The sequence below is a fragment of the Monodon monoceros genome, unplaced genomic scaffold, assembly GCF_005190385.1.
Source record: "Monodon monoceros isolate NGI ecotype Baffin Bay Population unplaced genomic scaffold, NGI_Narwhal_1 Super_Scaffold_8, whole genome shotgun sequence".
Taxonomy (NCBI): domain Eukaryota; kingdom Metazoa; phylum Chordata; class Mammalia; order Artiodactyla; family Monodontidae; genus Monodon; species Monodon monoceros.
This window is the reverse complement of record NW_021703785.1, coordinates 56,191,141-56,206,385: the sequence shown is the minus strand read 5'-3', so window position 1 is coordinate 56,206,385 and position 15,245 is coordinate 56,191,141.

Below are 15,245 nucleotides of genomic sequence, written 5' to 3'. Positions count from 1 at the left end.
AAAAAAAAGCTACCAGAATAAGTGAGTTTAGCAAGTTCATAGGATTCAAGGTCAATATACAAAATCAATTTTATTTCTGTACACTAGCAATGAATAATCAGAAAATTCTAAAATTACCATGAAAAATGGAAAATATAAAATACAAGGGGCTTCATGGTGGCCCAGTGGTTAAGACTCTGCACTTCCAATGCAGGGGGTGCGGGTTCGATCCCTGGTCAGGGAACTAAGATCCCACATGCTGTATGGTGTGGCCAAGAAGTAAATAAAATAAATGGACATGCTACTAAACAACATGTACTAGACAACAATGTGGTGTGCTCCAAGGACAAAGAACAAGATAAACTCAAAGGGCCAATATTGCCAGAACAAAGAGTTACAGGACTCCCATCACTGTCAGAATGTGACCATTGCAATGTTCCAGAGCCGTCCCAGGCAGCACGCCCTGTCCCTTTCCCATCCCATATAAGGAAAGATATTTGCCCTGTTCTTCTCATGCTCCCCACACTGAAAGTATACATACTCCGCCCGGTCAGCAGATGACTTACAGGTTCCCTGGCTATAAAAACAGACCAGAAACCCACGCTCATGGTCAACTTTCCCTGGCTACCAGGAATTCAGCCCACTGTTCTTGCAGCAACTCTTTTGAATAAACTATATCTTCCTTACATTCTGCCTTGTGTCTGGAAATTCTTTTCCAACCTGTGCTCGGACCACGATGAACAATAAATGTTAAAAAAAATTTTTTAAGTAAAATACTAAAAGGTAAATTTAGCAAAAGAGGTTCAAGACCTGTACACTGAAAACTATTAAACCTTACTGAGGGAAATTAAAGAAGATTTAAAGAAATGGGGAGAAATACTGTGATCATGAATCAGAAGACTCCATATTGTTAAGCTATCAATTTTCTTCAAATTGATTTGCACAAACTCAATGAAATCCTAACCATAATGCCAGAAGGTTTTTTTTTCCAGTAGAAACTGACAGACTGGTTCTAAAATTTGTATGGAAATACAAAGGGCTAGAAAAATCAAAACAATTAAAAATTTTTGGAGGATTCATACCACCTGATTTCAGACTTAGGCTAAAGCCACACTAATCAGGAGAGCATAGTACGGGTAAAAGCATAGACACATAAATCAATGGAAAAGAAGAGAGAAACCAGAAATAGACCTATGGATTTTTGGTTAATTGATTTTTGAAAAATTTTCAAAGGAAATTCAAGAGAGAAGATAGTCTTTTTTTTTTAACAAATGGCGCTAGAACAATGTGACATACAAATGTTAAAAAAAAAAAAGCCTTGATCTATACCTGGCACCATGTATAACAATTAAAATGGATTGTAGACCTACATAAAAGCAGCTGAAAGTATAAATTTTCTAGAAGAAAATATAAGAGAAAAGCTTTGTGATTTGGGGTTAGGCATAAACTTCTTAGATATGACACCAAAGGCATGATCCATAAAAGAAAAATTGTTAAGTTGGACTTCCTCAAAATTTAAAATTTACTCTCTCTGAGAGACATTGCTATGGACTGAATTGTATCTCCCCACAGACTTACACGTTGAAGGCCTACCCCCCAATATATCTGATTATGGAGCCTTTAGGAGGTAATTAGATTTAGATGAGATCATGAAGGTGGGATCCTCATGATGGGATTAGTGACTTGATAAGAAGAGACCAGAGAGCTTGATCTCTCTCTCCCCACCATGTGTGGAAACAGCCAGAAGGTGGCAGTCTGCAAGCCAGAAAGAGAGCTCTCACCAGGTACTGAATCTGCTGGCATCTTGATCTTGGACATCTCAGCCTCCAGAGCTGTGAGAAATAACTGTTGTTTAAACCACCCAGTCTACAACATTTTATTATAGCTGCTGAGCTGCTAAGACAAAATAAGAAAATGAAAAGACAAACTTCAGGCGTGGGAGAAAATATTTGCAAAGCATATTTCTGCCAAAGGACTTGGATCTAGAATATGTAAGGAATCCTCAAAACCCAGCAATAAAGCAAACAAGTTAATAAGTAAAAAGGGGAAAGAATTGAAAATATATTTCACCAAAAAGAAATATGGGTGGCAAATAAGCACGTGAAAAGACTCGAGTCATTAAAAACTTAAACTACACTGAGGTACCGGTACACATCCATTACAATGAATAAGATTAAAAAAAACCAACAACAACAGAAAAACTGGTATTACTCAGTACTACTGTGGATACAGACTAGTTAGAACTCTCATACATTGTTGGTAAGAATGCAAAATGGCACAAACACTTTGGCAAACAACTTACTATTTCATATAACGTTAAGCATATGCTTATCACACAACTCAGCAGTTCCATTCTTAGATATTTACCCAAGAGAAATGAAAACTTATCTTCATTCAAACACCTGTATGCAAATGTTACAGAGGCTTTATTTATAATCATCAAAAACTGGAAATAAATGTTCTTCAACTGGTGAATGGATAAATCTACTATAGTACGTTCATACAATGGAAAATGACAGCAATGTAAGGAGTGAACTTCTGATACACTTAACAACATGGATGAATCTCAATTGCATTATGCTAAGTGAAAGAAATCAGATATAAAAAGCTACCAGCTGTTTGGATCCATTTGTATGACATTCTGAAGGCGGTAAAACTATGGACACAGAAAACAGGTCACTGTCTGCCTGGGGCTGAGGGTATAAGGAGGTTGACCACAAAAAGACACGAGGGATTTTTTTGGGTGAAGCAACTGTTCTATGTCCCGATTGTGGTGGTGGTAACATGGCTATGTGTTTGTCAAAACTCAGAACTGTACATTAAATGGGTGAATTTTACTATATGTAATTAAATCTCAACAAATCTGAGTTAAAAAAAAGAATAATGCACTGTGGACTTGAGAAAGGAAAAGTCAAGATGCCATTCAGCAGTGGTGAGATTCAAGACATCGCAGAGCTAAACTGCTCTTTTAACAATATCAGAAGTTGTCATCCTTGTGGGTGGAGTTGTGTAGATGATGATGTCTCCCAGAAAGCTAGCCTTAGGCTGGAGCTGAGGGGAGACAGGTTCCTCCTCTCACTGGGCCTTAGAGGATTCAAGGAGCCTGAACTCTGGGGAGGTGGGGAGTGATGTTCACAGTCACAGGCATCTCCTCTGTTAAGGAGAGTAGGCTACTCCTAAAACATAGTAGGAAGTCCGGGGCTAAAAGGATTGGGTAGGTAAGGACATTGACATTCAGAAGTCACATTTAGTAGACAGTTTAAAGTTTTCCTTTACTACATTGTAATTCCATTTTGCTATCCTGAAACCTTCCATAAAGTCTAGTTATATGTTACAGCCTGGTCTTAACTTGCTTTGAAGGGTTGGGATGGGCCTGGGTTTACCCTCCCATGAAGGAGTGAAAAAAGAAAGGCATAGGGCCAGAGAGCTTTGAGGTCAAGGAGAATGTCTTTGATCTCACTGCCCCGTGTACTCAGAACAGTGATTAACACAGGAGTGCCCTATAAATGAATACTTGAACGAAAGCGTCTCTCCTCATTGTCATTTAAGCAAACTAGAAAACAACTTCTCTCAAAATCTTTATGCTGATTTATGTGAAATACAAATGGCTATGAAAGGAAAACGGCACGGAGCCGATGATGTTTAGGACTCCTACCAGAGAAACATAAATCAACCCACATAGATGTTACTTATTCTAATTAGAGAATCCACACACCAAAATTCCTTTCTGCAGGACCCCCAACCAGTTGAACAGGGTATACCAGTAGTTATTGCAACATTAGAATCTGACAGAGCTTTTTATCACCCCATCTCCTCCTAGTTTATCCAGATTGCCAGCTGAAGGGTAGGTCACTCAGGCCCAGGGGCCCCTCCCCTGCCCAATTCTGGGACTTTACCAGGAGAGCACCCTTCTCCTCCTGCCCATCCACATGGAAATATTGCATACTCAGCCTGGAGGGTTCCCAAACTGATTATTTTGTCAAGCTTCAGTACATCATTTTTTTTTTTTTTTCCCCACACTGCGCAGCATGTGGGATCTTAATTCCCTGATGAGAGATCAAACCCATGCCCCCTGCATTGGAAGCACAGTCTTAAGCACTGGACTTCCAGGGAAGTCCCAGTACATCCTTATTTTAATGAAAGCCTGTTTAATTTATTTCCATACCTCTTCTGTTTATTTATTATAATTGAATCAGCTTTTTCCCAGAAGGTTATCTGATCTTACTTCACAGTTTATACTTAGGCTGAGAATATTCCTAGCAATGAATTATGAAGTAGACCCTCCTTTATTTCCTGAAAAAAAAATCTAATACAGTCAGGGCATAAGATGGAACGATACAGTTAAAGCAATGCTTTTTCCTCTTTCCTTCATCCGTAACTCCTACTCAGGAGCTTGATTTGGAAGAGAGAGCCCACTGTAGCTGGATCAAGTCCTTCACCCCGCCCTGCCCTAGACAGCCCTGTGCTGATTGGATGTCCTTAGTTCTTATCCCACACCCTTATGTAGTATGGTATGGTATGTATTGCAGAAGAATCACAAATATAACTCATACTGCAACTCAGACGTGCAAAAATAATGACTTTCTTTCCCTCCCTCCCTCCCTCTTTCTCTTTTCCTTCTTCCCTCCCTCCCTCCCTTTCCCCCTCTCTCTCTTCCATTTTTCTCCCCAAACCTTGCTACTAGTTAGGGTGTGAGTCTGTGCAGAGTTCATTAAATGTTCAATTTAATTCAAAACAGTTCAGCCTAATAAATTTAATCAGTCTCTTTAAATCGCATTCAGGCTGTCTTAGTTTTTTTTTTTTTTTTTTGGCTGCACCCCACAGCATGTGTGGGATCTTAGTTCCCTGACCAGGGATCGAACCTAGGCCCCCTGAAATGGAAACACAGATCCCTAACCACTGGACTGCCAGGGAAGGCCCCAGGCCATCTTAGCTTAAACAACTGACCTCTCAGTCAGCTTTCTCTTCTTTATTTCCATGGAAGATGTCCAGATGTATGAGGTTGATGTGTGTGGTTTGTGCCATATTGTAACATTTTTGGAAGACAGTTTTCTTGAATCCACGTGGACTCAACGTGGTGCCCAGGGATCAGGCAGGCAAGAAATCTCAAGTGTCCGCACAGAGGAACCAAGGGTGACTAAACCCCCTTCTCCCTATCATACAATTACCAAGTATGCTTTGGTTCAAGGGACTCTTCAAGGCAATCTTCTCTCAAAGCCTTAAAGGGGAAGTGTGACAAGACTGGGGCAGGACAAAAGAATCTTCCTCCACCTTCACTCACTCCTTTCCTCTCTATTTACAACTATCCTCAAGGGACAGACAGAGAAGGTTGCTACCTTCCATTCTTTACAATTTATGGACTAGCCCTAGTCTTTCAGATTCTTAAGGAAGAGGTAAAGGTCTGATTTACCATATGATGTAAAGCATAGTGACATACTTCATGATTCTATTTTGAATGTTGGAAACTGAATATTCCATTGGTCTATCTCTTTGCATTCCTTCTGTAACACACACTAATTTTGTCCCCACAAAATGAATGTATCAGGTGGATATTACCTAGTGATAGATTAAAGATAGTATTAGCTAAATTCTTTGCTCTTCCTTCCATTGGGATGTGGAGTTTAATTTCCCTTCCTTTTTAGCTGGGCTAGCCTTAGCGACTTTCTTGACCAATAGAATGTAAAAGAAATGATGTTCTGTGATTTCCCACGTGAGGTCATAAGGATCCTTGAATTTTTTTTCCCCCAGGCTCTTAGACTGCTCACTGTAGAGAATGCTGGGCACCATGTGAAAAGTCTGGTTACCCTGCAACAAAAAGAGGCCACTTAGAGAGAGGGAGAGAGATGCTTGGCCATCCCTAGCTTTCCCAGTCATCCCAACACAGACAACCAAATATGTGAGTGAAGAAGCCATCTCTGACATTTTAGCCCAAGCAGACATGACGTAGAGAACTGAAGAACCCAGCTGACAACGAGAACTGTGGGACTGACTACATATTTTGAGGGACCCAGTGCTAAATGAAACTGTGGAGCCCTTTTTCAAAAATTGTTCTGAAGTTCAAGATGGTGACAACCCAAGAATTAAACCAGGCATGATTTAATGAGTACAGGACCCTTTTATTTTTGAGTCAGCATAGGTCACACACCTGTGAAGCCAGACCTTCTCCACATATATAAGCCACATAATGGCTTCTGTTTGAAGCCATTCTAGCAAATCTCTAGCCTTTTGAGCCATCCTAGTCATTATAAATCAAGAAAAATTCCCTGCTGTGCCCTGTGCAAATTCCTTACCCACAAAACCATGTACATAGTAAAATGGCTGTGGTTTTATGCCACTAAGATTTAAGGTGGTTTTTTACATAGCATTACATTAGATACAGTTCCATTACAGAATGATATCTGTCTGTCCCAAATATTAACCTTTATGTGTATTTAACTAACAAAATACAAAATATTATGAAACCAGTTTGTAGCAATCATTAAAATGTTAGGCTGTGTTACAACACTGGATGACCCTTGAAAGCGTTATGCTAAGTGCAAGAAGCTAGACACAAAAAGCCACTTGTTGTATGACCCCATTTATATGGAATATCCATAAAAGAGAGATTCATAGAGACAAAAGTAGGCTACTGGTTACCTAGGGTTGGGGAAGATTGAAGGGAAATGGGCAGTGATTGCTAATGGGTAGTGACTGCTTTTGTGGGCCATGAAAGTGTTCTGAAATTGATTGTTGCACAGCACAACTCTGAATATACTAAAAACTATTGAATTGTACTGTTTAAATGGATAAAATGTATAATATGTGAATTATATATCAATAAAACTGTTATAAAAATGTTTGGCTGATGGGAATTCCCTGGTGGTCCAGTGGTTAGGACTCTGCACTTTCACTGCCCAGGGCCTGGGTTCAGTCCCTGGTTGGGGAACTAAGATCCCACAAGCCACACGGCATGGCCAAAAAAAAAAAAAAAAAAGACCTCTACTACTTTGTATTCAGACCACTTGCTCTTCCAGCTTCTTTGAGTGTCACTCAAGAATCAGCTCTGATGCATATACCCTGCTTCTGCCACTTCTACTCAACATAGTACTGGAAGACCTAGCCAGACCATTTAGGCAAGAAAGAACAAACATGGCATTTCAATTAGAAGGAAGAACTAAAATTATCTCTGTTCACAGATGACAGGATCTTATATGTAGAAAACCCTAAATATTCTATAAAAAATGATTAGAACCAATAAATGAATTCATAAAAGTTGTGGATACAAAATCAACGTGCAAAAATCACTTGTATATGAATACATTAAAAATGAACAATTTGAAAAGGAAATTAAGAAAATTACATTTACAATGCATCAAAAATACTTAGCAATAAAACTTACAAAATGTTGTTGAAGGAAATGAAAGAAACACAAATAAATGGAAAGAAATCCCATGTTCATAGGTTGGAAGACTTAATGTGGTTAAAATGTCAATATTATCCAAAGCAATCTATAGATCCAACACAATCCTTACCAAAATGCCAATGTTGTTTTTTTGCAGAAATAGCAAAATCTATCCTAAAATTCGTAAGGAATCTTGAAGGATCACAAATAGCCGAAACAACTTGTAAAAGAAGAACAAAAGTTGGAGATCTTACATTTTCTGATTGCAAAACATATAAAACTATAGTTATCAAAACAGTATTGTACTGGCATAAAGACAGACATATAGACCAATGGAGTAGAATAGAGAACCAAGAAATAAACCCTTGTGTGGCTAGCCAGCATTGTCCAGCCGTTAGCTTCTTCAGGATCTCCCCGCTTCAGTGTTTGGCTGAGTTCACATTCTTCTCATGGTGTTCCTCAGCCAGTGACTGAGGTCACAGTTAGAGTCAGAGGTACAAGGCATTTTTAGCTCATGTAGAATTTATCTAACAGGCCGTTTTTGCTCCAGAGTGCCCTATTGGGTTAGCAGTCTTGTGGTCAGGTTATTGCTTGATGGTTCTCCTGCCCAATAGTTCTCCCTCACTTTTTCTTAAGAAGCATCACTCTCCAGTAAAGCTTTTGCACTCCTAACTCAATCTCTATATTTGCTTCCAGGGGAACCTAACAAGCACAACCTCCTTAGAGGGGCCTTCCCTGCTCGCTGGCAACTCTACATAAACTACAGCCCTTGCCTTAACCCCATCTCTTTCTCCCATCCTACAAATTTCTACTGTTGATACCTAATTATGTTGGTGTTCTTTATATCTCTTATCACAATTAAAAATAAATTCTTTGTGTATTATTTGTTGTTGCTTTCCCTCTAGCTGTGATACTGTAAGCTCTTAATGACAGAGGCTATTTACTTCTTGTTCAATACAGTGAAGGTAAACGTAGTCAAGTGCCTGACATAAGCTAGGCTGGTCATTCATCAATATTTGTTACAAGCATGTTGCATGAATGAATGGCATGCATGACTTTTCAAGGTCCCTCTTCCACCCTAGAGAAGAAGTATAGCTTAGTAGAAAGAACAGGGGCTTTGGAGACAGACAGACTTGTACCCAAACTCCTTTCCTGTTCTCTCTTCCTGCGTTTTAGTTAGCTTTTGCTTCATAACAAACCACCCCCAAACTTGGTGACTTGAAACAACTATTTATTTAGCTAATGATTCTTAGGCTCGCTGGATGGCCATCTCAGCTGGTCTCTACTGGGCTGTCTCATGCATCTGTTGTCAGGTGGTGGTTTGTCTAGTGGCTAGATGATTTAGGATGGCCTCACTCACTTGTCGGGTCATTAGATTAGCAGGCTGTTAGTTGGGACAAGAGGAGCAATGAACCACATGTCGCTCATCTGGAAAGGTAGCCTGGACTTGTTCTCATGGCACATGATTCAAGAGCAGCAAAAGGACAAGCCCCAGTGTGCAAGCACTTTTCAAGCTTGTCACATGTATTAATGTCTCATTGGCCAAAGCCAGCCACATGGCCAGCCAATCTGATTTAAGAGTGGAGAAATAGTCTCCATTCCTTAATGGGAAGATCTGCCAAGTGACATTGCAAGGTGTTGATGCAGGGAGAAGATTGTGGCCATTTTTACAGTCTACCAGAGAGACCTTGAAAGAGTTAGCCAACTCCAGTTTTCTCTTAAATAAAATGAGAAAAATGAGTACCTATAATTCCTGAAAGTGTTACTGAAAGGCTTAAATGGGACACAGTAAGTAGAGGATCTAGTGTAGTATATGCCACACAGCAGGCACTCTGTGTAGCTCTGCACTGAGCTCCTAAGAATACAAATGATGCTTTTCATCTTCTCTGCATTTTTCCAGTTCTCACCATCATAGTAATTGCTCAGTAAGGGAATACATTTTGTAAGAGATTGTATTATTATCCCCAGATATCCACTGATTCCTTCCTTGTAAAATGATTGTACACTTCTGCCTACTGCCATGTAGTGCATCCCTTGGAAGGAGTATAAGTCACTGCCTTATCACTAGGCTTAGCCATGTCTCTTTAACAACAACAACAACAACACAACAAAACCCCACAAAACCCAAAAACAAACAAAAGGGAGATTACAATATGCCAGTTCTTAGCAGAAATGTTAAGAGCCATTGTTGTTTCCCACTAACTCACGTAATATTTTCCTCTGCCATGAGAATGTCAGCTCCAGATAAGGACCATTCCTTCAGCCCAGGTCTTAAAATGAGAAGAAAAATGGAGCAGAGTCACAGCTGACCTGCAGCCCCTCACGTGTAACATGAATGAGAAATAAACTTGTTGTAAGCCATTGAGATTTTGAGGGCTGTTCGTTACTGCAGCATGATCTAGCTAAATCAAATACATATTTCTAGTTCTTAGTTGTGTTGGAATAATGGATGTATCCTTATAGGTACTTCAAGTAAGGAAAAATTCTGTTTTAATTTAAAAATTTCTCATCTAGTTTCAAACTAGTATCACTCTGAGACTATTTATAATAATAGCTGTTTAGTTATTTTCCCTTGGGTAGCTTGTCATGCAGATTTCCTAAAACGTGTGTCTTTCTCCCATTAAAAGTAGCAAGGTTTCTTGTGGCCTTGAATCTTCCTTCTTGTACGCTGTAGATCAATATCAATATTAACTCAGCTGGTGTTTTGCATGTTGTTTGCTTTCCTAACAACTTTCATTTTATTAAATTTACTATGTATTGATTCTTCACAATTACTGCATCACTGCTGAAATTACTAGAAATAATTCCTTTTGAAGCCTTATAATCCCTTTAGTTTGCAACTAATTTTGCCCTAAAAAAAGATATTCTGGGCTTGTGAGAAATTTAGAAGAGGCATAATATATTTCTACAATTTTTTCTGAGAAAATCGAAGTCAGATATATACAATATAGAATACGCAGACATGAAGAAATGTACAAAGAGGAAAAACAAGTCTACCAGCCAGAGATAACTACTGTTAACATTTACGCTGTGTCTCTCTCCAGTCCCTCTCCTAAGATGCTACTGGAAAATTAATAAGCATCTTATGTATCTACTGCTCCTTCTAACTTCATATAAAACATAGGATAAAATCAATACGGGCTTGAATTTCCATCTTTGAATTTAGATGAGTACTAGTTACACCCTCTTCTAATAGAGACAACTCTCTCTCTTTTTCTCTCTCCCCCATTTTAGTTACTGCTCAGCCTCTACTGTAGTACTTGAGAACTCATCTGGGGAGGAGGCACCTTCGGGTACAGTCCGTTTCTGGAACAATGACTTTAGAAGTCAGGGGACAAAGGCACTTTGCAAAGCTTCTCTTGAGGGCATTGACTTTCAATCTCCTTTGTGCTCTATATCCACACCTTATTTCTAACTATGGAGGTTTAAAGTATTGCTGTTTTGCTCACCCATTTCCCTTCCAAACTACAACTCTAGTAATAGGAAGTTCATTCCTACTTTTAACTAATGTTATTTCAGGAACTTGCTCTCTGCTAGAGATAGTGCTGGGCCCTGGGGCGACAATGGTTAACAAGCCGCAGCTTGTCCATCCAGCTTTCAATCTAGAGATAAAACCTTAGAGTTTTCTCTTAAATGACTGAATGACTATTTATTTTACTGCACCCTTGGCTAATCCATAATCAGCCTTTCTCTGCCATTCCTTCCATCTCCTTGCCTTCACTGAAATCTGACTCTTCCTTAGGTCGGTAGGCACTTTCTCAGCCAAGGTCACAGCCAGTCTGGAGGGTGCATTCGGCAAATCTGAAAGACATGCCTTTGGGCTGATACAGTCCACTGGGGCACAGCTTAGGGAATGATTCTTCTAATGTGTCCCTTTCACTAGATTGAATGTTGACTGTTGATGCCCTTATACCCACTGTCCTCAGGAACCAGCATTAGGTTTTGTGTCTGCCTTCTTTCCACTGCTTCTTCCAGACCATTACTCCCTCACTCTCCTGCAAAAAAATCTCCTTTCCTATGGGTCATGTGTTGTCCCATCTGTCTTCAGGTCCCTGTCATATGCCCACCTAGGGGTTACACTCTATCATTCAATGAAGACTTTTATGCTTAACTCAGCCTTCTCTACCAAGTGTACCATCACCCTGCATGGATGACCCTCCAAGATGCTGAATTCCTCATTTCCAATGGCCTTTCTCCACTTCAGCCACCCACTCCCACAGCCATACCCCATATTTTGTAACCATTTGAAACTGTCCAGAATAACGAATTTAAGCATTGATAAATGTGTAATGACCTGTAATTGTGTCCTTCCCTCCTCACCAGCCTAGTCAGGCTCCAACACTGGGGAGATGAAACCTGGGAGCGGGTAGGGTGTGGGCTGAGGTCTGGGGCTTATGCTAATGGTTGATGGTGGAACAAAAGTGATGCTAAAAAAGCACCACTCTTTTATCACTTTATTGATGGGTCGTGGCTCTCACTGCCTTGCTTTCATGCTGCTTCCTCTAATATTTTTTCGTCATGTCTTAATATCTGATATTGTTGAAGAGGTTCTATGTTTGGAGGATGTGTTCAGGGATAGCCCCCCCCATCCTGTCGTCTTCCAGCTGTGCTCTTGTCCGTCCTTCCAGCCTACTGTTCAACCACCCTCACTATAGTTGTTCTTCCATCTCCTTGGCAACTCCAGTCCACTGACACCCCTCCCCTTTTTCCAATTAATCAGGCTTCTCCTCTTGGATTCTGTGGTCCTTTATTCTTACCAATTATCCTAAACTCCCTTGACCCACTGGCACTTCCTCATCTCAATTTGGCAAATCCCCAACCCTGAATGAAACCAACTGTATGCTTTCTCTGGGGTTTCTGGGGAAAATTACACAATAGGCAGACTGTTGTTAGTATATAGTCACCATCACCTATCTCAGATGGGTTCTTCTTAACACACCCCAACCATTCTGCTGCATTTCTCAGTTGACTTGCTTTCCTGCAGTCCATGATGAAAGCTTCAAACCCTCTCCAGACTCTTTCAGATGTCTGACTTTCTCCTCTTCTGCCTTATTTCCAGTAGACAACTTTGACTCCTCTCCCTCAGAGAAAATCCAAGCTTTTGGACAGGACCTCATTCAATTTTCTGGTGCAAAACCTGCCACCCCCCTACTTCTGTATCCACTCTCTCAATGTTCCCTCTTGTGGCTTTAGAAGACGCCAGTCCCTCCCCGAGGGGTGTAAGATCCTCCTTATGCTCTCCAGAAGCGTGCTCTGTTATTTAATCCTTTTCTCTCCTGTATATTATTTAACCTCTTTCACTCACCTGAATTGTTCCCATCCAGTCTAAATATACTCAGATCTATTCCATCGAAAACCAAACAAACAAATACAAACAAAATAAAAGAGATAAATAATCTAGATCATGGTCATTTTTTAAAAAAATTAATTTATTTATTTTTGGCTGCATTGGGTCTTCGTTGCCATGTGTGGGCTTTTTCTAGTTGTGACGAGCGGTGTCTACTCTTCGTTGCGGTGCGCGGGCTTCTCATTGCGGTGGCTTCTCTTGTTGTGAAGCATGGACTCCAGGCGTCCGGGCTTCAGTAGTTGTGACGCATGGGCTTAGTTGCTCGCAGCATGTGGGATCTTCCCAGGCCAGGGCTCGAACCCGTGTCCCCAGCATTGGCAGGCAGATTCTTAACCACTGCGCCACCAGGGAAGTCCCAATCATGGTCCTTTTTAACTGCTCTCATTAAACTGTTCTCCTCATTTCAAAGCACACATTTTAAATTTCTTTATTTTTTATTTTTTGGCTGCGCGGTGCAGCATGCGGGATATTACTTCCCTGACCAGGGATCAAACCCGTGACCCCTGCACTGGAAGCATGGAGTCTTAACCATTGGACTGCCAGGGAAGTCCTAAAACATACATTTTAGTTTCAGTTATTTATTCGTTACTATGGGTATTTAGCTCATGCCTCCTCCTCCACATGAGAGGTAATGCTGTGCTGATTTTTTGCTTGCCATTGTTTCCCCAGGTGCCCAGATCCACAGCTTCTAGAACAGACATTCAATCAATAGATATTTTGTGTTGAACTCCTTCATCCATTCAACATGTAATTTTTGACCAGCTGCCAGGCACTGAATTAAGCACCAAAGATAAAAGTATAGACCTTGCCTCAGAGAGCTCAAGTCCAGTGAGAAAAAAAGATCAAACACTTCATTGATTTCGATATAATGCTATATGTGCTATGAAAAGACATATACAGTACAGGGGTTCAGCCTCAGCCTGGGTAGGAGTGGGGAGTGAGAAGGGGCAGGTAGAGGCAGTTGGGAAAGTGTTCCAAGAAGCGTTGCCCATTGTAGAGTCCTAAAAGCCAACTAGGAGGCAGTTGCCCAGTGAGAGATGAGTAAGACAAGGAGCAGCATGTACACCGGCCCAGTGCCACGACCTTTAATTGCAATATACTTTTTTTTTTTTTTTTTTTGCGATACGTGGGCCTCTCACTGTTGTGGCCCCTCCCGTTGCGGAGCACAGGCTTCGGATGCGCAGGCTCAGCGGCCGTGGCTCACGGGCCCAGCCGCTCCGCGGCATGTGGGATCCTCCCGGACCGGGGCACGAACCCGTGTCCCCTGCATCGGCAGGCGGACTCTCAACCACTGCGCCACAAGGGAAACCCTTTTCTTGTTTATTTTAAATTGATCTTGCCCTTGAAGGGCTTGGTTTTTTGTTGTTATTGTTGTTTTTGTTTTGTGTTTTTGTTTTTTGATTTTTTGGCCACGGGGCTTGAGGGATCTTAGTTCCCCGACCAGGGACTGAACCCGCACCCTCGGCAGTGAAAGCGCGTGGAGTCCTAACCACTGGACCGCCAGGGAATTCCCAAGTCTAGTTGATCTTTAACTGGTAACATTAGAATAGCTTCTCTCCAGGCCAGACAGTTAAATCTTCAGCTTGCCATCTTTCAACATTTATTAAAACCTCAAATGAGAGATAAATGATGTTCTAGGTCAAGAGATTAAAAGACCTACATTCAGTTCACCTCCTAATCCAGACTCCAAAATACATCCCTGCACTGGCCTGGGTATTTGGATTATCGTTGTATTATTCTCCCCACCTCCCCAACCTCTGTTTATTTTTGTTCTGTTTTTTTATTTTTTGTTTGTTTTAATATTTATTTATTATTTGGTTGCACTGGATCTTAGTTGCAGCAGGAGGGCTCCTTAGTTGCGACATGCATGTGGGATCTAGTTCCCTGAGCAGGGATCGAACCTGGGCCCCCTGCACTGGGAGTGTGGAGTCCTATCTGCTGTGCCACCAGGGAAGTCCCTACTTTTGTTCTGTTTTGTTTTTGTTTTTTAAGTTGAATTGACCTTTGAATTGAGGACTATAAGAAACAGCTCTGGGGCTTCCCTGGTGGCGCAGTGGTTGGGAGTCCGCCTGCCGATGCAGGGGACACGGGTTCGTGCCCCGGTCCGGGAAGATCCCACATGCCGCGGAGCGGCTAGGCCCGTGAGCCATGGCTGCTGGGCCTGTGCGTCCGGAGCCTGTGCAGAGGCCACAGCAGTGAGAGGCCCGCGTACTGCAAAAAAAGAAAAAAAAGCAATAACCAAAAACCCTCCACCAAATTCATAGAAAAAGAAATCAGATCTGTGATTATCAGAGGTGAGGACTGGGGTGGAATAGGGGTAGGGGGAATTGGAGGAAGGTAGTTGAACAAACTTCCAGTTAAAGATAAATAAATACTAAGGATGTAATATATAATATGATGACTATAGTTAACACTGCTGTATGATGTATAGGAAAGACATTGAGAGTAGATCTTAAGAGTTCTCATCACAAGGAGAATTTTTTTTTATTGTATCTATATGAGATGATGATGTTAGCTAGACCTATTGTGGTATCATTT